Consider the following 22,836-nt stretch of genomic DNA (forward strand, 5'->3'; position numbering starts at 1 on the left):
AGACCGATGACTTAGAATAGTTTCCACCGTAAATGGTCGATTGTCCAATCGGCTCAGCGCGGTGGCAAGCACCTGCACTTCCCCGAGGAACCACAAGTGGTCCCATGGGAGTAACATATATGAACAACAAATATTCCGGACAAGATACGGCTGAAAGTTTGATTTTCAGACAAACTTTTCCGTCAGCCAGCCAGGTGAAACCCCAGGACAACGCCACTTTGAACCCTAGGCCACCGGGCAAGCTTTGCATTGGAGGGGGATTGGCTTCACCTCTCTCTCTCTCTCTCTCTCTCTCTCTCTCTCTCTCTCTCTCTCTCTCTCTCTCTCTCTCTCTCTCTCTCTCTCTCTCTCTCTCTCTCTCTCTCTCTCTCTCTCTCTCTCTCTCTCTCTCTCTCTCTCTCTCTCTCCTTCCCCCCCCCCCCCCCCCCCCCGCCCCCCTTGGGGTTAACATTGTTCTTGTTTCTGCAGTGGACAGCAACATAGTGTGGTGCACGGAGTTAACAGACAATGAGATCGTGTGCCAAATCAACGCGCTACCACAAAGTGACTCAGACAAAAACACTCCCGACCTCTTGCAACCATCAGTGCAAGACGGTGCCAATAATTTGGCGTTGTTTAATGTTTACGAAGAAAACGTGATGCTTGCAGAGACGCAAACAGACTCTCTCATGCGAAAGAGGAATGTAATGCAAGGAACCATTTTAGACTTCTTCAGCCTTATTTAAGATAAATAAAGTTCGTTTCGCAGGTTTTTCAGACTGCTCTTTTATTCAGACGATTTTTCGCTCCCCTCAAAGTTCGAAAAATTGGTCGGCTACGGTATTTCTTTCTCTATATACATTTAACTCTGCTTTGTGAAATTAAAATGACATAAAAAATTTTGTTTCTTCTAGCACAATGAAGATGACAGCCAAGGAATACTCTGCCCTGCCATAGAAAATTAACCAAGGGGTGCCGTGAATGGCTTCAAGACATGAAAATGTCACCCCACTGCACCTGCCCAAAAAATATCAGTATTTACCTATGCCCCAATAAATTTGGCACTAACCCAGAGGTATTTTTCATTTTTGAAGCACCACTGTCTTTACACTTTTCGCACCAATATTTCTTTTATGGGTTGAAAAGCTACCCAGCCATGTTCTTACACTGGTGAAGATGGGATGGCCTATTTTAAGCTTTGTTGTCACAAATGTAGTGAAGTGGATTATCTGCCCTTTTTAAAACTCCTTACAGAACTGATAAACTCCCCCATCAAATAGCGAACATCAATGTTACATCTGTCATTCACACATCAGTGAAGTAATTTTCTACACGACCAGTAGTAAACACAGGCAATAATAGTAGTAGCTTGATTGCTGCTTCTGGAAAACATGTCTATCAAAACCACATTTTTTTTCCAAAAGGGAATGCGTTTAGGTTCACTTTGCACTGTGTAGAGCACGCACTATATTCATACCCCATATTCTTTTCTTTACTATTAAAAATTGCGAGAGCTACCGTATAATGCAGAATATAGGTTGAGATTTTTTACAGAAAAATTTGCTGAAAAGTCACCCCTCGACCTATATTGCAGTCATTTGGCAGTTGTCATCTGGCGACCGGGCAGCCCATCTAGCCCATCCAAACCCCAAAGGCACCATCGCCACCACCATCAATCGGACGCGACACCGTCTTAGTTTTGTTGCTTCTCTCGCTCTCGGCGAATGCGTGCGTGCAATTTTCTTCTTGCTCAAAATGAGTTTAGGCACTTGGTGCCAGTTCACAGCAGCATTTAAAAGAAAAGTTGGGGGTTTTCCAAGGCCAATGACGTGTCCGCCTTGTGCCAGTTCGGTATCAGCAAAAGAAGTGTTGCTAGCGGCGTTAGCTGAAGGGGCAGCTCTCGGTATGCAACACTCAGAAGACCTCACTTCATGGGCGCTGCTCTGTGCACCTGTGCTGCTGTACAAAAGGGCAAATTTTGTCCACTAGTGTCGTGCGATGTCTCTACAAATGGATACCCCAAGATGTTTGCTGACCGCCTGCACAGACTGGCTGTCGCTACGGTCTGCACACGAGTGTCCCATGCTCTGCGCTCGCTTCACGATGACATGGTCTTGCGAGTGTTTAATAAGTGCTGCATAAGCAATTCCCTGGACTGCACTGAGGACGACCTGCTGTGTGGGCGACAGCGAGCCAGAGGCAGTCGTCCGACGATACTTCAGACAGTTTTAAATGAGTAATCTGAGACGAAACAAGTTATAGTCTCAATAAAACAATGATTGGTACCTAATTATTTTTTTGCCTTTTTCGGCTACAAGCTAAGGGGGTCGACCTATATTCCGCCTCGACCTATATTCCGCACTATACGGTAAGTCATACCGAGGTCTTTTGTGCTATAAAGTGAGCTCCACTAGGGACAAGAATGCAGGCTCGTATGACCATTTTACCCTTGGTCTTCTATACATCAGTTGTTGACCTTTCCATACAACTCTGGAATTAGCCATCTTCTTCATACCAATATGCCAGTGATCAGGCATTTTTAATCATATACTGGTAAATACATAAAGAGCTAATATCCCTAATTCTACATATGGTCATTCAGTTAATTCTTTAGATATTTGCATGAGAATTGTGGCAAAACTTGTCCAGACTTCTGACTGTGGTAACACCGCAGCACTTTTAAACTTTTTTAGATCATTTCTGGATACGTGACATGCTTTGCCTCAAAAGGCGCATGTTTTGCCATTAAGCGGCCCAAACGTAGGTCCCACCTCGTGAAGACCGTCGTCAGCCTGTGGGTCCACCTCCATTGGCCCCTGAAGCTGTGGCAAGGGCTGCAGCACTGCTGTTAACCCTTGTTCAGCAGGCGTGCTGGCTCCAGCTAGGGTTGGTACGGCCACAGGAAAATCCAGAAAGAAACTTTCGCCTTGGCACTCGTCCCCTAGGGCCAGAAAGCCAAGCTGGTGATGATCCTTTGCCGTTACGACGACCACATTTGGGAACAAGTTTCTTCCGCAAGTTCGTGCACAAGTGCCTGGTGCTCACAAAAGGCAGGTCCCTGCTGGCCAGCTCGGCAGGTGCGAGTTCCGAAGCCTTGGCCAACTTCGTACACCATGCTGCCCTCCGGCTTGGAGCTGGGCGCCTGATGCACGTTGTTGCCAAGGGCGAGTGTGTCCTGTGCGCCTGCTGCTGGCCTCCTCTGGAGCAGCTTGCCGTAGTGTAGCTCGTACACGGACGTTGGCGTGGTCGATGAGATTGTCCCTGCAGTACGATTCCCAGCCATCAGTGACCAGGTCCACCAGGGCCACGGCATGCCTTGTACCAATGCAGAAGTATATCCCTGGGTACCCTAAAGGATCCATCAGCGCAGTTTGTTTGTATTGTGGTCCCTTGTGGTGAGCCCCAACCAAACAGGAGCACCCACTCCGCCTTCCGCTCCAGAAACAACAACACTCATGCCTTATACCAACGCCGCCTGTATAAACATTGCCTAACGCATCGCGCACTTTTCAATGGGAAGGGTAGGGACGCTTAGTTCAGACACTCATTCGCTATGTAGCGCGCGCAAGCGGGCATCTCGCCTTACGTCACTGCTTGCGAGTCACGAATGCTGCAGCCACTTCTACGACGTGTGTCTGTCAGCTTGCCTGTTGGTTCAAGAGTCGTTTCGCTCCCATCTTAGCCGCGACGGGGCAATAGTTCTGGAGCGCACTGGAGATCTCATTCAACGTGTCATTCGCTTCATACTCGCTGCATTTTTCCAAAGATAACTGACGGAGGCGGTACTGAAATAGTGCAAGAACATATTAATTGTCAGGAAGACAAATATGAACAGAAAAACGATATTTTTGGATGGTGCAGCCATTATTTTACTGACGTTTTTTTTTCTCTGAAGGATTTAGGGATTGTTGTTGTTGTAGTCCTTTATTAGGCGAGGGAAGGCCATGTGGCCAAAATAGGGGTAGGCGAAGGAGGGGAAGGGAGGAGTAGCCCAGTTAAAAAGACGATGCGTCCATGAAGACAGCACAGGGGTTCCCTTCAGACCACGGAGGTCAGGCTAAGGTGTAGATCCACCATTAGGGGATTTTCACGACCGGAGTAGGCCCAATTCTACACTAATCTTGAAAGACCACTCTCTACGCTGAACAGCCCAAGGGCTCTGATAAAATTCAGATCTTCAAATGGAGGATCATCTCCTGAGGCATCGGGAGGCATAGCATTGGTGAGGATAGGCCGGTACAGCAAAAATGCGGAGCACCGCCAGATTAGGTGGTCAAGGAAGAAAAAATTGCGTGCATATTTTTTGTTCAGGCACTCACTTCTACCATTACTTCCTAAAAATATTACATGCTTGTAAATTTCAGAAGATTACAGAAAACAAAAGGATAAGCAGCTGAGGGTCCCACCACGCTGTCCTGGCACTTCTACAGTACAGTCCTCAATTTTAAAAGTGCGTACCAATGCAGAGTGCGAACTGCGGGGACAAAACAAGACCGAAATGCAGAGGGGACAGGGGGGGGGGATGCCCCACTCCGAAAATTTCGGGGCCCGTGATCCAAGTAGATAAGTGCACAAAGCCGGCATCAGCCTGCGGTAGCACAAGTGATTTTTCTCCAAAGCAAAGGCAGCTTTATCAGAGACAGACCAAGGCAGAGAGGCATGGTGAAAAAGAAGAAGGCGTAAGAGTGCAAACTGGGAAACGCTAAACAAACTTTCAACTATTTTGCATAGTTTTCGAGACGCGGTGCTGGCCAGTGGACATGAAAGCACGTAGGAAGGCTACTGAGCAGGAAAGGGTAGCACAGAGCAACAGGAGAGTGGCTGTTTGGCCATTTTCGCTCACGCGTTAGGCAATGATTATACAGGCAGCGTTGCTTATACCCATCATGAGGCATCCACTCAAGGCTTTCGGCGGCCGCTCTGAGCTCGTCCGCTGAATAGGCATACATGATCTGCGAAGGGCACCATAATATATATATATATATGTTTTACACATTCAATTAATTTCTTTATCTTCTCTGGCTGAATCTTGTTGAACAAGAAAACAAAGCACAAATTAAATTTCAATTAAGACTGGAACAAAATATTTAGATTGCAGTGATGTTGTCATGCCAATCACCTGTTTTACTGTGCTGGCTTTGGCTTGTCAGTTCAGCTCGTTATCTTCTCTGAACACTGCATCATCATCATCATCACTACCATAAGCCTATCTGCATTCTCTCTAAAATATGTCCAGTGCCTCTACCTATTGCGACACGGCACCTAGCAAACAAAAACTGAACTTTGCTTAACATTTGCTTAATTACAAAACATCACAATACAAAGATTGTTTTTTAACTCGAAAAAATAACTGAAGTAATTACATATTACTCCAGTTATGTTTTACACTTTAAAATAGTCTTCAAATTAGTTTTCCCCATGTGCCCCAGCACAGGGGGCGAACCAAGGAATGGCTTTTGATATACAAGCCCTATGGGGAGTTTCACTATGGGTATACATTGAGTAACTGTGATTCCAACTAAAGAACCTTCTGCACAAATTTGTTCCCAAATCATTGTCCGATTTATTTGTTTGTTTTTGTTTGTTCATTCACTTACGGTTCATATCTGTAATTGTTGCCCCTGGCATTCGACTTTCCATGGCTTGATTGAGCCAATGTGAATTTTTTTTTTCATGGTGCTTTGTGAGTGCTCAAGTTTCTGCCCCACATGTGATCACTGGAAGCATACAGTATTTTTAATGACAAAGGTAGCTTGCTGCAAAACTTTGTGGTATGCTTCCTGAATGCAGCTAGCCCATAATAACTGTCTACCTTAAGCAGGTCCAACAGGGCTGGGATGCTACAGCCCGCCTTATCCACAGAATTGGCATGAAATTCGGTGGCACAGGCATCGCCCACATCCGGAACATCAGTAGACCCATTCCAACTCCATGGCTAACATGTGGCAGGACCTGCTTGAACCTGGCGCAAACCCAACTAAATAAAGTTTGAACTTAACATCACAAACTCTTTTCGAGTTATCATTGGACTGTCTCAGCACAACAAGCTAAATGGCTTGCTTACCTTTGCTACCTTGGCCTCGGTGCCACCGATTGAAGTAACACTAGAAACAACGCGCAACAACTGTTCCGGCCGTCGCGAACTCACCGTTCCGGGCTGCCATCTCACTGCCTATGATGAGACACGAACTTTCCCGCCGGGGTCATCAGAAAACCCTCCTTTCACTCAAACCCGCCTTGGCAATGGACACAACCGGTAAATCACAAACCAAGGTCCAAAAAGGAGCGCAAAAGGTACCAGCATCAAAGAAACCCTCTATCTCGCTTCCAACACCCATTAGAACCAGACACATATGCCATCTACACTGACGCCGCATTAGCGCCTGACCGATTTACGTGCGGCATACACCATGTCAACGACCCGAGCTTGACAGAGTACATGATGTTTGCTACGAAATCAGGAATCAATCCCCTCGCATCAGAACTTAAAGCCATTCTACTGGCCCCCGCCCTGCTGAGGAATCTCCCGTCCATCAAGAGAAATCAGAATCCCTCTAGAGTCGTCATAATGCTGACAATGCAGAGGCGATCAGCACAATGCACTCTCCAGATCCTCATGACTACATTTGTAGTGCCGATATGCGTGACACCACAATTCTCATAGAATGGACCCCTGGCCACCAGTCCAACCCAGGGAATGAGACGGCCCATCGCATGGCAGCTGGGTAACTTCGTACCTCCCAGAAGAACCCTCATGCAACGCCCACCCTGCTTCCCAAACCTGCCCTCAACAACCCAGTTGTTGAGCGCCACATCCGAAAAATGTGGCGACACCGTCGCCCTCAAGGAAACGACCCCAAAGCAGGCCCTACCAGTGCCCGAGTACATCCCACAAGGCCTCCCGGTTCTTCTACAGAAGGCCCGCTCCGGCGCAGCGCTCACTCCCGACGTCCACGGCCAATGCACCTGGTACCGGCGTTTTGGCAGAAAGAGACCACAAGGCTCCGTGCCTGTTCCCCCTCCTACCCTCCCCTGCCCCCTGTGCAGTGCCAACCGACCCACCATACACCAGCCTCTCTGGGACTGTGCCCGACTCCCCGAGGAACACTGCAGCTGTCTACCTCCTCACCCCACGTCCCTTCAAGAATGGATAACGCCTTCGAGCGATGTGAAAGAAACTTTAATGACCCTGTGGAAATTCGGTGGGCATACCGGTCTAGCGAAAATTAGCTAAATCAAGTGGTACACGTGCGGAGCTGATGCACGTGGTCATCGAACCCCATCCGCCCGCTGGTTTATTTCCCCCCCCCCCCCCCTCCTCTTCCTCCCCTTCCCCCACACAAGGTGTTCGACCTCTACCTTCTGAATAAATTCATTCATTTCCTTTTCATGATTCAACTGGATCAGAAATAACAATTTGCCCAAAATACTTGAACGATCATCTACTTCTTCCTGTTCTAGTGTACCACATTATGTATCCTGAATGGGCGTCTCTCTACATGTCGGTTAACATTACCTTCAAATTCTTTGTTTTGATTTCCAACCATGCCACTAAGTACTCATTTCGAAATATTCTGCTCGAAACCCAGGGGCAATGACTCCATAAGACAATCTAAAGACAAAGACTCCAAAGGCAATCTAAAATGGCTTAAAGGAGCCATGAAGAGAAAATACAACTTCGTGAAATTTGAAAGAACTAGGATTCAGTATCTCACCCAGCTCTATTAGAGCCCCAAAAGATGTTTTTTAACGAAAAAAAAGCAAGAAGTATTTAAAAACTTTCAAATTTTGCGCCACAGTGACGTGCTTTGAGCAAGAATGACATCTTACGGGCCAACAATAAAACAATTTTCAGTGCGTTAACTTCACGTTAGCATCCAAGTGATGCGGTCAAATGGAACTAGAGGCCCCATTACAGACGTCCAGTCATGCGTCGTCACAACAGGTCAGTTAGGCAGCCCCCAATCGCACAAACAAGGTTCCGTGACGTCATAGAAAAGTTGCGGGGAATTGGCTAGGGCGTCGCGACTGCTTCACACGTTTTATTCAATATCTCCATTATTTGTTCGAAGATTGCGATGATATTGGTATCATTGTTATCGGGACTAAGCAGTCTTTCTCATAAACCCAACTTGTATTTTGTCTTCATGGCTCCTTTAAGTGTTCCTATTGATCCACAATCCTTCATTTTTTGTTAAGTTGTGTATATGCCCCCTCTTGACAGACCTAATACATTTGAAAGTGATTGTCGCCTAGCCTGACACCTGGTAAAAATAGTTATGTAGAAATAAATTTCGAGGCAAAGGGTCGGCTAAATAAGATTCACGTTACGTTGTTTACTTCAGATCGTTCTTCAATGAGGACAGGAAATCCTGATCATGCTCCAGGCCTACCACTGCCAATTAGTGCAAGCATATGGCACTTACAACTGATATGCTATTCATAAAACAATAGAGACCAAGCTTGGCTCACAAACACAGTTGATGGTGACAAGTTTGAAGCGGAAAACAGTTTGCAAATATATTTTAGTTTCAGTTATGCAATCCAGTGGAAGGTTACGACTTAGTTCAGACAACCTGAGGCCCCCTGTAGGGTCTTTAAGGAAATAAAGTGAAGTGAAGTGAAGGAACAAAGGCAAACTTTGTGCACTTTTACGGTGCAAAAAAAAATGTCCGAATGAATAAAGGTAGGAAAGAATATGTTGGCAGCTCCTTGCACAGAGCAGATCATTTTAAATACATGGGGAAAATGCAGCACGGCTCAAGAACTAGTCGGCCTGCTTATATGAAGCAGTGAATCTGTGCTCTGGATAGAGGCACCAGTGCCCCACAGTTCACAGAAGCAAGCGGCATTTTTGTGCAAAGTCACCCTTTCAGACCCATCACTACTACTAGCTTCTAGAATGCACCCCTAAATACTCTTACAATTTGCAAGAAATTGCACCTCCACAAACATGTTTTACACCACCTCAAATTTCATCATGAAAACAGCTGTACTGTCACAAAAAATGCACTCTTGTGCCGCTACCCTGATACATAAGCAAAATACCTGAACCCACCTTTTGGAATGCTGTCATCAGCTCCCGCCTCTCGTCTCGGCTGACATTACTGCGGGTTGCTGGAAGCCACGTGGAAGAGGCAGACGACCTGGATGTCTTGAGGGCAGGCAGCGCACAACGCTGCTTTTTCTGCTGCCGAGTTGTCAGCCATGAATGCCTGCGGCACCTGCAGAATGCAATTCACGAAATGAAAACACTGTCCGCTCTCTACTTCAGCAGATGTGGTGGTGTGTGACATGGATGCTGCCCGTGGCAAGTGTTCGCCCTGCCAGTCATCAGATAGTCAAACCCACATACAGTGAAACTGCCTTCATTCAATGTGGCAAAAACAAGAAATACATTCGAGTTATGGGATTTTTCGACATAACCAAAATCAAAACCATGAAAATTCAAACCAGTGCCACGCATTTCGAAAACAATTTCAGGTGCAATTCACTGTTTGGCAGTTAACTACAATCTGCTTTGACACTAAACACAATTGATCGGGTCAATTTAGAAGTAAACTATTGTAGCCCATACCTGGCTTTCAAGGCAATTGGGAGCCAGTGGAGTTCATTGCAAAGAAAATGCGACTGTTCCGATTCATCGATTGTCGCCATGTTGTATCTGTTGGAAAAGAATGTTGTTTATGTTTCCTTGCCAGTTGCAGTTAGTGCCAGGAAAGTACCCTGAAGCCTCTCTGTGCTGCTCAGTGCACCAATACGCGTAAATGCCCATTCAGATACCTTTAAGCACCAAGTTCATGGCCGCATGCATTGTGATTTCCCCCACATCCGCAACAACTGGGTTGGCATCCGAACATCATTTGAGATAAGCCACACTTTGTAGACCAAGACGATGGAGATGTTGGTTCTCAGACACAAGAGAGAAACAAGGAACAAAAGGGGCCCGCAGTGCAGGACCCAGCCGCTCATAGAACTTGCAATACAGTGGGTGTCCTATTGAGCTACGCATACATCAAACAGTGAATCAAGCTATTTTCCAATACAGCCGAACTTGCATAGCTGTGCTCGACGGTTCAGTGCAAACCTTCCTCCCCTGACACATACTCAAACATACCCCCAAGCATTAAAAACTACTTTGCTGTTGCCAGAAAGCATGACTAATTTCTTATTTTATTTTAAATACCAACTTTTTGTCAGGAATGACTATATACGTTGACCCGTTATTTTCCTTCAAAAAATAATGGCCATGATGTTTTTTTATTCCTGGCGTAGCTCACTTGATGGTAAAGTGCCATTGTGTTTTGCAAAACTTCAGAACACTATTTTTTATTATTATTCTGTGGATATAAGGTTTTTGAGGCTACCTTTGTTACGGTATTATTTTGGTATATCTTTTTTTGTTGTTCACTTCATTGACAAATGCTGGTCGTAAGGACTTTGCAGATATTCACATCCAAAACTGTGGGAAAACAAAAGTTGTGATCTGGCCAAACATTTTTTGCTTCGAGGGCTTCATGTTACTGTTGGCTGCTTCACTTGCAAACATGAAGCTGCGAGGCACTGTAAAGAGCACCATTCATTCAGGCCAATCAAAGAAACACGACCCTTGTGATTCTTTTTGCTGGTGAAGGTAGGACGAGCCGCAGTGGAAGCCTAGGAACCACTTTTTTTAAACCTTTCTTGAAACTGCCTGCTCACAATGTGTGGGTAGGTGCACTTTCGAAATTCCATGCTAGCTGTACAAATTCCTGAAAGCTCTCCAGATGAAGGCGAGAAGCAAAAACTCCCCTGTTAATACTTCGACGCAGGCTAAGGATGCCCGGGTGGTCGAAATTAACCCGGAGCCCCCTATTACAGCATGCCTCATAACCCAGGCGTAGCTATAGAGCATAAAACACCTCAACCCAGCAACGTTCCTGTCAACATGAAATGATAGTGCAATTAAAATGAACCAGCAAAGAGTTAACCATTTCAACAGCATGTTCACATACCTTGGCTCAGCAAATTTTCATACGGTTGAAAATACATTGAACTATTGTTTGTACCACCTCTGCACTAAAGAATGCTACTTTTGTTAGGCCAAAAAGGTTAAACTGCGAACCAACGATGAGCACCTGATTGGTTTGTGCTGTGGTGATCTGTTACGCAGCAAATGAAGATCGCACAGGCAACAGCAGTAAAGAACTGCTCGCCACTTTTTCTGCCTGCTTTTAATTTGTAGGTGCAGCCACATCCTTTCTGATGTGTGCCGAGATAAAAGTACATTTGAGAGGCTCAGGTAACTATGCTTTGTGCTGTCAGATTTCCCGTCGTTAGTGCTGTTTTTAATCCTCCTAATCACATCCGTTTATCAGTCCACAGTGTGCTCACTCTTGACGTATCTTCATGGGATCCAAACACATGCAGAGGGGGCATGAACATACGTTGTTCATACTGTTGTACCAGGCCTCCTGTACAGAGAAGTATTTTAAAGATGTGTTTTTGTGGATGCTGCTGCTGCACCAAAATAAGAACAAGCTGCCACTCAAAATTTCTTCCTGATCACCGCTAGACAAGTTGACCACATGGGAGAGCATCTGTCTTACTCCATTAACGTGTGGCTTCATGGCACCACATGTATTTCAACAAAGAGATGGTAGAAAAAACCAGTTCACCGTTAGAGCTGGCTGCTTTCTCGAACAACTTGGACAGTGGGTCAGGCAGGTCTTCACCATAGCAAGCATTCTTCCACATCCGGAACCAGTGGTGCACGGTGTATGGGGACACGTTGAGGGCTCCCTTTGCGAGTGAGCCCTCTCCATCCTCTTGAGCTCCCAGTTCTTTCCAATGGAGGTTCAATGCCACTGTGGTGCTCATGCAACTCCCAAAGCAGTAAAAAAACACAGCACGGGTGTCTGGGGTACTCTGCAAGAAGTGCAGTCCATCAACACAGTCAAGGGGTGTGGAATGGCCCTTTCCAGGATGGCATCACTTCTTTGTTGAGTGTCCTTTGTGACCCTTTTGATTCTGATGTCCGGAAAGGCTGCATAATTGGTGCAGTTTCTCCCGGCCGTTTTGTGGCAATTCACATTTCCACTTTTTATGAAACACGAACCTGTAGGATAGAAACAATACAAATTAATTCTGCTCAAAGACCGTATCTATTATGACTTGCACTACTACTTGTTTCAACTACATTGGGCCCTTGATAAAAAAAGTTCACTTCATTTGAGGGCACATAAATGGAGGTATTGGAGGTATTTTTTACTTGACATAAGGTAACCATAGTGAGTGACACGCGGAATTATTTTGGCCCACCAGTTGGGAATGAACCCTGTCCGAAAAGTAGGGGAAACATTTCGACTGTGCAAAAGAAAACACTACTCGGCTGGCAGATTATTTCTTTGTGACTTCTTTGGTTTTACCTTCTGAGTGCTTTCCTTCATCGTAAACGAGAGCCATGAGTTCTCGGTGCATGTGCTCTTTAAAAGCGCAGCAAACTTTTCAAATTATTAAATAACGTGAAACAAAGATTACTCTAGCTAATGCCAGTAGTGGTTGCTTTCATCAAAAACAATATAGGTCAGTGAGATTCAAAGTATATGTACCTTGAAGATAGCTGAAAGGCTGAGAAGCGATATTTTGCTCTCGGCCGAAAAGCAATGAAGCAATACTTTGATCTAAGCCAAAAGGCGATACTTTGATTTTAGACAAAGGGGAGAGACGCAATAGCTTGTTCTTAGCCAAAAGGCTGAGAAGCAATACATTGACTTTAGCCAAAAGGCTGCGAAGCGATACTTTGTTCTTACTTTGTTCTTTCTTTGCTAAATGGCTAAGAAGCGATACTTTGATCTTAGCTAAAGGGCCAAGACACAACAGCTTGTTATTAGCCAAATGGCCGAGAAGCCACAGCCTGTTCTTGGCCAAATGGCCCAGAAGTGACAGCCTGTTCTTGGCCAAATGGCCGAGAAGCGACAGCCTGTTCTTGGCCACATGGCCGAGCTGAGAAGCAACAGCCTGTTCTTGGCCAAATGGCCGAGAACCGACAGCCTGTTCTTGGCCACATGGCCGAGCTGAGAAGCGACAGCCTGTTCTTGGCGATATGGCCGAGAAGCGACAGCCTGTTAATGGCCAAATGGCCCAGAAGCGACAGCCTGTTCTTGGCCAAATGGCCGAGAACCGACAGCCTGTTCTTGGCCACATGGCCGAGCTGAGAAGCGACAGCCTGTTCTTGGCCAAATAGCCGAGTAGCGACAGCCTGTTAATGGCCAAATGGCCCAGAAGCGACAGCCTGTTCTTGGCCAAATGGCCGAGAACCGACAGCCTGTTCTTGGCCACATGGCCGAGCTGAGAAGCGACAGCCTGTTCTTGGCCAAATAGCCGAGTAGCGACAACCTGTTCTTGGCCACATGGCCGAGCTGAGAAGCGACAGCCTGTTCTTGGCGATATGGCCGAGAAGCGACAGCCTGTTAATGGCCAAATGGCCCAGAAGCGACAGCCTGTTCTTGGCCAAATGGCCGAGAAGCGACAGCCTGTGTTCTTGGCCACACGGCCGAGCTGAGAAGCGACAGCCTGTTCTTGGAAAATTGGCCGAGAAGCGACAGCCTGTTCTTGGCCAAATGGCCGAGAAGCGACAGCCTGTTCTTGGCCGAATGGCCGAGAAGCGACAGCCTGTTCTTGGCCACATGGCCGAGATGCGACAGCCTGTTGGCCAAATGGCCGAGAAGCGACAGCCTGTTCTTGGCCACATGGCCGAGCAGAGAAGAGACAGCCTGTTCTTGGCGACATGGCCGAGAAGTGACAGCCTGTTAATGGCGAAATGGCCCAGCAGCGACAGCCTGTTCTTGGCCAAATGGCCGAGAAGCGACAGCCTGTGTTCTTGGCCACATGGCCGAGCTGAGAAGCAACAGCCTGTTCTTGGCCAAATGGCCGAGAAGCGACAGCCTGTTCTTGGCCACATGGCCGAGCTGAGAAGCGACAGCCTGTTCTTGGCCAAATGGCCGAGAAGCGACAGCCTGTTCTTGGCCACATGGCCGAGCTGAGAAGCAACAGCCTGTTCTTGGCCGAATGGCCGAGAAGCAACAGCCTGTTCTTGGCCACATGGCCGAGCTGAGAAGCGACAGCCTGTTCTTGGTCAAATGGCCGAGAATCTACAGCCTGTTATTGGCCACATGGCCGAGCTGAGAAGCGACAGCCTGTTCTTGGCCAAATGGCCGAGTAGCGACAGCCTGTTCTTAACCAAATGGCCGAGAAGCGACAGCCTGTTCTTGGCCACATGGCCGAGCTGAGAAGCGACAGCCTGTTCTTGGCCACATGGCCGAGCAGAGAAGAGACAGCCTGTTCTTGGCGACATGGCCGAGAAGCGACAGCCTGTTAATGGCGAAATGGCCCAGCAGCGACAGCCTGTTCTTGGCCAAATGGCCGAGAAGCGACAGCCTGTGTTCTTGGCCACATGGCCGAGCTGAGAAGCAACAGCCTGTTCTTGGCCAAATGGCTGAGAAGCGACACCCTGTTCTTGGCCACATGGCCGAGATGCGACAGCCTGTTCTTGGCCAAATGGCCGAGAAGCGACACAGCTTGTTCTTGGCCAAATGGCCGAGAAGCGACAGCCTGTTCTTGGCCACATGGCCGAGCTGAGAAGCGACAGCCTGTTCTTGGCCACATGGCCGAGCTGAGAAGCGACACAGCCTGTTCTTGGCCACATGGCCGAGCTGAGAAGCGACACAGCCTGTTCTTGGCCAAATGGCCGAGAAGCGACAGCCTGTTCTTGGCCACATGGCCGAGCTGAGAAGCGACAGCCTGTTCTTGGCCACATAGCCGAGCTGAGAAGGGACAGCCTGCAGTTCTTGGCCATATGGCCGAGAAGCGACAGCCTGTTCTTGGCCAAATGGCCGAGAAGCGACAGCCTGTACTTGGCCAAATGGCCGAGAAGCGACAGCCTGTTCTTGGCCAAATGGCCGAGAAGCGACAGCCTGTACTTGGCCAAATGGCCGAGAAGCGACAGCCTGTTCTTGGCCACATGGCCGAGCTGAGAAGCGACAGCCTGTTCTTGGCCACATAGCCGAGCTGAGAAGGGACAGCCTGCAGTTCTTGGCCACATGGCCGAGAAGCGACAGCCTGTTCTTGGCCAAATGGCCGAGAAGCGACAGCCTGTACTTGGCCAAATGGCCGAGAAGCGACAGCCTGTTCTTGGCCACACGGCCGAGCTGAGAAGGGACAGCCTGTTCTTGGCCACATGGCCGAGCTGAGAACCGACAGCCTGTTCTTGGCCAAATGGCCGAGAAGCGACAGCCTGTTCTTGGCCACATGGCCCAGCTGAGAAGCGACAGCCTGTTCTTGGCCACATGGCCGAGTAGCGACAGCCTGTTCTTGGCCACATGGCCGAGCTGAGAAGCAACAGCCTGTTCTTGGCCACATGGCCGAGCTGAGAAGCGACAGCCTGTTCTTGGCCACATGGCCGAGCTGAGAAGCGACAGCCTGTTCTTGGCGATATGGCCGAGAAGCGACAGCCTGTTAATGGCCAAATGGCCCAGAAGCGACAGCCTGTTTTTGGCCAAATGGCCGAGAAGCGACAGCCTGTTCTTGGCCACATGGCCGAGCTGAGAAGCGACAGCCTGTTCTTGGTCAAATAGCCGAGTAGCGACAGCCTGTTCTTGGCCACATGGCCGAGCTGAGAAGCGACAGCCTGTTCTTGGCCAGATGGCCGAGCTGAGAAGCGACAGCCTGTTCTTGGCCACATGGCCGAGCTGAGAAGCGACAGCCTGTTCTTGGCGATATGGCCGAGAAGCGACAGCCTGTTAATGGCCAAATGGCCCAGAAGCGACAGCCTGTTCTTGGCCAAATGGCCGAGAACCGACAGCCTGTTCTTGGCCACATGGCCGAGCTGAGAAGCGGCAGCCTGTTCTTGGCCAAATAGCCGAGTAGCGACAACCTGTTCTTGGCCACATGGCCGAGCTGAGAAGCGACAGCCTGTTCTTGGCGATATGGCCGAGAAGCGACAGCCTGTTAATGGCCAAATGGCCCAGAAGCGACAGCCTGTTCTTGGCCAAATGGCCGAGAACCGACAGCCTGTTCTTGGCCACATGGCCGAGCTGAGAAGCGACAGCCTGTTCTTGGCCAAATAGCCGAGTAGCGACAACCTGTTCTTGGCCACATGGCCGAGCTGAGAAGCGACAGCCTGTTCTTGGCGATATGGCCGAGAAGCGACAGCCTGTTAATGGCCAAATGGCCCAGAAGCGACAGCCTGTTCTTGGCCAAATGGCCGAGAAGCGACAGCCTGTGTTCTTGGCCACACGGCCGAGCTGAGAAGCGACAGCCTGTTCTTGGCCAAATGGCCGAGAAGCGACAGCCTGTTCTTGGCCACATGGCCGAGCTGAGAAGCGACAGCCTGTTCTTGGCCAAATGGCCGAGTAGCGACAGCCTGTTCTTGGCCAAATGGTTGAGAAGCGACAGCCTGTACTTGGCCGAATGGCCGAGAAGCAACAGCCTGTTCTTGGCCAAATGGCCGAGAAGCGACAGCCTGTTCTTGGCCAAATGGCCGAGAAGCGACAGCCTGTTCTTGGCCACATGGCCGAGATGCGACAGCCTGTTGGCCAAATGGCCGAGAAGCGACAGCCTGTTCTTGGCCACATGGCCGAGCTGAGAAGCGACAGCCTGTTCTTGGCCAAATGGCTGAGCACCGACAGCCTGTTCTTGGCCACATGGCCGAGATGCGACAGCCTGTTCTTGGCCAAATGGCCGAGAAGCGACAGCCTGTTCTTGGCCAAATGGCCGAGAAGCGACAGCCTGTTCTTGGCCACATGGCCGAGAAGTGACAGGCTGTTCTTGGCCGAATGGCCGAGAAGCAACAGCCTGTTCTTGGCCAAATGGCCGAGATGCGACAGCCTGTTGGCCAAATGGCCGAGAAGCGACAGCCTGTTCTTGGCCAAATGGCCGAGAAGCGACAGCCTGTTCTTGGCCGAATGGCCGAGAAGCGACAGCCTGTTCTTGGCCACATGGCCGAGATGCGACAGCCTGTTGGCCAAATGGCCGAGAAGTGACAGCCTGTTCTTGGCCACATGGCCGAGCAGAGAAGAGACAGCCTGTTCTTGGCGACATGGCCGAGAAGTGACAGCCTGTTAATGGCGAAATGGCCCAGCAGCGACAGCCTGTTCTTGGCCAAATGGCCGAGAAGCGACAGCCTGTGTTCTTGGCCACATGGCCGAGCTGAGAAGCAACAGCCTGTTCTTGGCCAAATGGCCGAGAAGCGACAGCCTGTTCTTGGCCACATGGCCGAGCTGAGAAGCGACAGCCTGTTCTTGGCCAAATGGCCGAGAAGCGACAGCCTGTTCTTGGCCACATGGCCGAGCTGAGAAGCAACAGCCTGTTCTTGGCCGAATGGCCGAGAAGCAACAGCCTGTTCTTGGCCACATGGCCGAGCTGAGAAGCGACAGCCTGTTCTTGGTCAAATGGCCGAGAATCTACAGCCTGTTATTGGCCACATGGCCGAGCTGAGAAGCGACAGCCTGTTCTTGGCCAAATGGCCGAGTAGCGACAGCCTGTTCTTAACCAAATGGCCGAGAAGCGACAGCCTGTTCTTGGCCACATGGCCGAGCTGAGAAGCGACAGCCTGTTCTTGGCCACATGGCCGAGCAGAGAAGAGACAGCCTGTTCTTGGCGACATGGCCGAGAAGCGACAGCCTGTTAATGGCGAAATGGCCCAGCAGCGACAGCCTGTTCTTGGCCAAATGGCCGAGAAGCGACAGCCTGTGTTCTTGGCCACATGGCCGAGCTGAGAAGCAACAGCCTGTTCTTGGCCAAATGGCTGAGAAGCGACACCCTGTTCTTGGCCACATGGCCGAGATGCGACAGCCTGTTCTTGGCCAAATGGCCGAGAAGCGACACAGCTTGTTCTTGGCCAAATGGCCGAGAAGCGACAGCCTGTTCTTGGCCACATGGCCGAGCTGAGAAGCGACAGCCTGTTCTTGGCCACATGGCCGAGCTGAGAAGCGACACAGCCTGTTCTTGGCCACATGGCCGAGCTGAGAAGCGACACAGCCTGTTCTTGGCCAAATGGCCGAGAAGCGACAGCCTGTTCTTGGCCACATGGCCGAGCTGAGAAGCGACAGCCTGTTCTTGGCCACATAGCCGAGCTGAGAAGGGACAGCCTGCAGTTCTTGGCCATATGGCCGAGAAGCGACAGCCTGTTCTTGGCCAAATGGCCGAGAAGCGACAGCCTGTACTTGGCCAAATGGCCGAGAAGCGACAGCCTGTTCTTGGCCAAATGGCCGAGAAGCGACAGCCTGTACTTGGCCAAATGGCCGAGAAGCGACAGCCTGTTCTTGGCCACATGGCCGAGCTGAGAAGCGACAGCCTGTTCTTGGCCACATAGCCGAGCTGAGAAGGGACAGCCTGCAGTTCTTGGCCACATGGCCGAGAAGCGACAGCCTGTTCTTGGCCAAATGGCCGAGAAGCGACAGCCTGTACTTGGCCAAATGGCCGAGAAGCGACAGCCTGTTCTTGGCCACACGGCCGAGCTGAGAAGGGACAGCCTGTTCTTGGCCACATGGCCGAGCTGAGAACCGACAGCCTGTTCTTGGCCAAATGGCCGAGAAGCGACAGCCTGTTCTTGGCCACATGGCCCAGCTGAGAAGCGACAGCCTGTTCTTGGCCACATAGCCGAGCTGAGAACGGACAGCCTGCAGTTCTTGGCCACATGGCCGAGAAGCGACAGCCTGTTCTTGGCCAAATGGCCGAGAAGCGACAGCCTGTACTTGGCCGAATGGCCGAGAAGCAACAGCCTGTTCTTGGCCACATGGCCGAGCTGAGAAGCGACAGCCTGTTCTTGGTCAAATGGCCGAGAATCTACAGCCTGTTATTGGCCACATGGCCGAGCTGAGAAGCGACAGCCTGTTCTTGGCCAAATGGCCGAGTAGCGACAGCCTGTTCTTAACCAAATGGCCGAGAAGCGACAGCCTGTTCTTGGCCACATGGCCGAGCTGAGAAGCGACAGCCTGTTCTTGGCCACATGGCCGAGCAGAGAAGAGACAGCCTGTTCTTGGCGACATGGCCGAGAAGCGACAGCCTGTTAATGGCGAAATGGCCCAGCAGCGACAGCCTGTTCTTGGCCAAATGGCCGAGAAGCGACAGCCTGTGTTCTTGGCCACATGGCCGAGCTGAGAAGCAACAGCCTGTTCTTGGCCAAATGGCCGAGAAGCGACAGCCTGTTCTTGGCCACATGGCCGAGCTGAGAAGCGACGGCCTGTTCTTGGCCAAATGGCTGAGAAGAGACAGCTTGTTCTTGACCGAATGGATGAGAACCGACAGCCTGTTCTTGGCCAAATGGCCGAGAAGCGACCGCCTGTTCTTGGCCAAATGGCTGAGAAGTGGTACCTTGATCTTAGCCAAATGGCTGAGAAGCGATGGCTTGTTCTTAGCCAAAAGGCTGATACGCGATAGCTTGTTTTTAGCCAAATGGCTGAGAAGCAATAGCTTGTTCTTAGCCAAATGGCTGACAAGTGATAGCGCGTTCTTAGCCAAATGGCTGAGAAGCGACAGTTTGTTCTTAGCCAAAAGGCTGAGAAGCTATACTTTGATCTTAGCCAAGTGGCTGAGAAGCGATAGCTTGTTCTTAGCCAAATGGCTGAGAAGCGATAGCTTGTTCTTAGCCAAATGGCTGAGAACCGATAGCTTGTTCTTAGCCAAATGGCTCTGTTATGTACTCGCAGACTGCAGCCCCGAACCTGCATACTGCCACTCCGTTTGCGTGAACTCCACGGGCGCATCGACGCCACGTCTCGTGTTACAGCCCGCCGCTGGCACGCTCGGGTCTTTGCCCTCTTTATGTTCTCGCTTCTCTCTCTTCTCTCGAGACCCACTCGCTCTCAACGTATACTGTACGCTTGGCTCTAATAAACAGTTTTGCCTCGGACCCCAACTCGCGAACACCTCACTGGCGACGAGGATGGGATCGCCGCGGTCCCAAGCACGCAGCTTCAGCCCGCTCTGACTGCATTAGCAAAACTCCCTGGATCCACGCCAGCGCCGAAGAGCCCCACTCTTCAAGTACCAGCCGTCGACAATGGCAACTATGCTGCCTCCAGCCACCATCGGCGAATTCTCTCCGGCCGAGCTTTCTTCCTGGCCTGTCTACCTGGAACGCCTGGAATTCTTCTTCCAAGCGCACGACATTACGTCGGACGACAAGAAGTGCGCTTTGCTGTGCAGTGTATGCGGTGTCGACGCGTATGCTCTGCTGTGCTCGCTTTGCGCACCTAAGGCGCCGTCAGAGACGCCGTTCAAGGACATCATCGCGAAGCTAAACGGACATTTCATCGGAAAGTCGAATGTCACGATGGAACGCTTCAGGTTCAACAAGCGCGACCAGCTCCCTGGTGAATCCGTGCAAGATTTCTTGGCAGCGCTTCGACAGTTGGCTCGCTACTGTGACTTTGAGGACTGGTTGGAGCGTCTTCTGTGTGATCGCCTGGTTTGTGGCCTTCTCGACGAGACAATTCAGAGGCGTCTCCTCGCCGAACCAGACCTTAAGCTGACCAAGGCCATCTTACTGGCTCGTGCAGCGGAGGAAGCAGCCGCCAAGACTGAAGAACTGCGACGCTCAAAGGCTAACTCTGTGGTTGATGCCAACCAACTACAAAACAGCGTTAAGCGCCACGGTGCAAAAGGACCCTCTTCTCCTAAGCAACCATGTTGGCATTGTACTGGTGAGCATGACGCGCAAACTTGCTCGTACCGTTCAGCTGTCTGCCACTTCTGCGGCAGAGAGGGGCATCTCGAGAAAGCGTGTCGGAAGAAAGCAGCAAAAGAAAAGCAAGCTTCAAAATCCGGTCATCGCAAGGGACACAAGAAAAAGTCGCAACATCATGGACGAAACCACCACGTTTCGGAGTCCTGTGACCCAGTTGAGGACGTCAACCCTGTCACTGCTGCTGATTCGTACTCCGACGAGCCTACGTATGGAACGCCCAAGTCCGCCATGGTGAACCGAACTTCGCCTGCCTTCTGTGTGGACGTGCGCATCAACAATATGCCACTGTTCATGGAAGTCGATTCCGGAGCTGCCTGCAGTATCATCAGTGAAAGTACCATGGATAAGCTTGGTCTACCAAGGCAAGAGATTCACCCCAGTTCTCTGCAACTTCGTTCTTACACAAAAGAGCACCTAGCGATTCTGGGATTCCTGGAAGTGACAGTCTCGCACAAAGCAAAGCGCACCCGCCTTCGCCTCTTTGTTGTGCGTGGATCTGGCACTAGCCTGCTGGGAAGAGACTGGTTTCCTGCTTTGGGGATCTCACTCTGCGGAATAAACTACGTTCCCGGAAGCGAAGCTCCACTTACCAGGCCAACAGCAATCTCTGAATTCCCCGAGGTTTTCGCTGAAGGACTGGGAAAGAGCAAGGGGCCTCCTGTGCGCATAGAGGTCAACGCGGGAGCTACTCCAGTGTTCCGAAAAGCGCGACAAATCCCCGTGGCTCTCCAATCGCGAGCAGACAATGCCATTGACGCCCTCGTTCAGGAAGGTGTCTACATGGAGGAAAAAAAAAGTTAGGAGACGGCATGACGTCACGCAGCTAGCCTTCGCAAGCCCAGGTCCGTTGAAGCCGCTCCCTCCACCGTTTCCCTTTCTCAAGCCGCCGCAGTCGGCCCTCCAAGGTCGGGTGGGCCGGCGGCGGCGGCGGTCTCCGACTCCGGAGCATCTCTCGTGTTTCGTTGGCGGTAGCTGTTCCCCGTCCTTCCTGCATTTGTCTGCTCGGCGATCTCATGCCCGTGTGCGGGCAGGAGTGCCGCGTACGTGCGGAAGACAAAAGCCGTGGGAAAAAAAAAAACATATAGCAGGCTTCGCGACAACGGGCCGCAGAGCAGTTTCGAGCAGACGAAATTGAAGAGCGCGGCGGCCCATACAGAGGCGGTGCGGTAGGGTCACGTGGTGCAGTGACGCCTGGGCCGACTTCGATTTTACTTTTTATGTATAGGCTTCACGTTTCTCCGGCGGCGCCGTCTCCTAACTTTTTCTTCCTCCATGGGTGTCTACCAGCCGGTGCATTCATCACGCTGGGCTACTCCCGTGCACGGAGTCGTCAAGAAGAATGGCAAGATCAGAATGTGTGGAGACTACAAGAGCACTATGAATCAAGCGATCAAGTCTGAGACCTATCCGCTTCCAACAGCAGACCAGCTTTTCTCAAACCTTGCCGGCAGCACAGTCTCCTCACAGCTTGACCTAAACCAAGCATACCAGCAGCTCGCTGTACACGACGAAACAGCTGACCTTCTCACAGTGAACACTCACCGAGGACTGTTCAGAGTCACTCGCCTACCGTTCGGAGTGTCAAGTGCCGTAGCCATATTCCAGCGCTACATGGAAGAACCAGGAGTTCACGTCTACCTCAACGATATCATTGTTAGAGGCCGAGATGCTAAAGAGCACAACACGCCTGCGATCCGTGCTGAAACGCATCAAGGACGACAACATACATCTCAACCAAGATAAATGCACTTTTGGGACGTCGGAAGTGACATTCCTTGGATATCGCATAGACGCAACTGGTATTCACCCAACGGAAGAGAAGGTTGAGGCTCTCAAGAATGCACCGCAGCCTGAGAACAAACAGCAACTACAGTCTTTCCTCGGACTGTTGAATTTTTACAACAGGTTCCTGCATGGTGCTGCGCATATTCTTGAACCACTTCATCGTCTCCTCGAAAAGAATCAACCCTGGAGATGGCGCCAAGAAGAAACCAACGCTTTTAAGCGCGCCAAAGAGCTCGTACAGGCATCGAATGTTTTGGTACACTACGACTTGCACAAGCCGCTCATGCTTGCCTGCGATGCATCTCCCTATGGAATAGGACTTGTCCTTAGCCATGAAGACTCAT

The 22,836-nt window shown here is 50.3% G+C and overlaps 1 long non-coding RNA gene across 1 annotated transcript in view; it reads right to left on the reverse strand.

Annotated features, from left to right (window-relative positions):
- LOC144149160 (uncharacterized) overlaps window positions 1-22,836 on the reverse strand; it is a 51,260-nt gene that overhangs the window by 5,202 nt on the left and 23,222 nt on the right. The window contains exons 4-6 of the long non-coding RNA XR_013318209.1: window positions 11,637-12,076; window positions 9,038-9,203; window positions 2,751-3,240 (exon numbers count right to left, since the gene is read on the reverse strand). This is a non-coding gene — a long non-coding RNA (uncharacterized LOC144149160). The remainder of the gene's footprint in view (window positions 1-2,750; window positions 3,241-9,037; window positions 9,204-11,636; window positions 12,077-22,836) is intronic.

The sequence above is a fragment of the Haemaphysalis longicornis genome, unplaced genomic scaffold (genome assembly GCF_048455015.1).
Source record: "Haemaphysalis longicornis isolate Haplotype H1 unplaced genomic scaffold, Haemaphysalis longicornis Haplotype H1 scaffold_8, whole genome shotgun sequence".
Lineage (NCBI taxonomy): Eukaryota > Metazoa > Arthropoda > Arachnida > Ixodida > Ixodidae > Haemaphysalis > Haemaphysalis longicornis.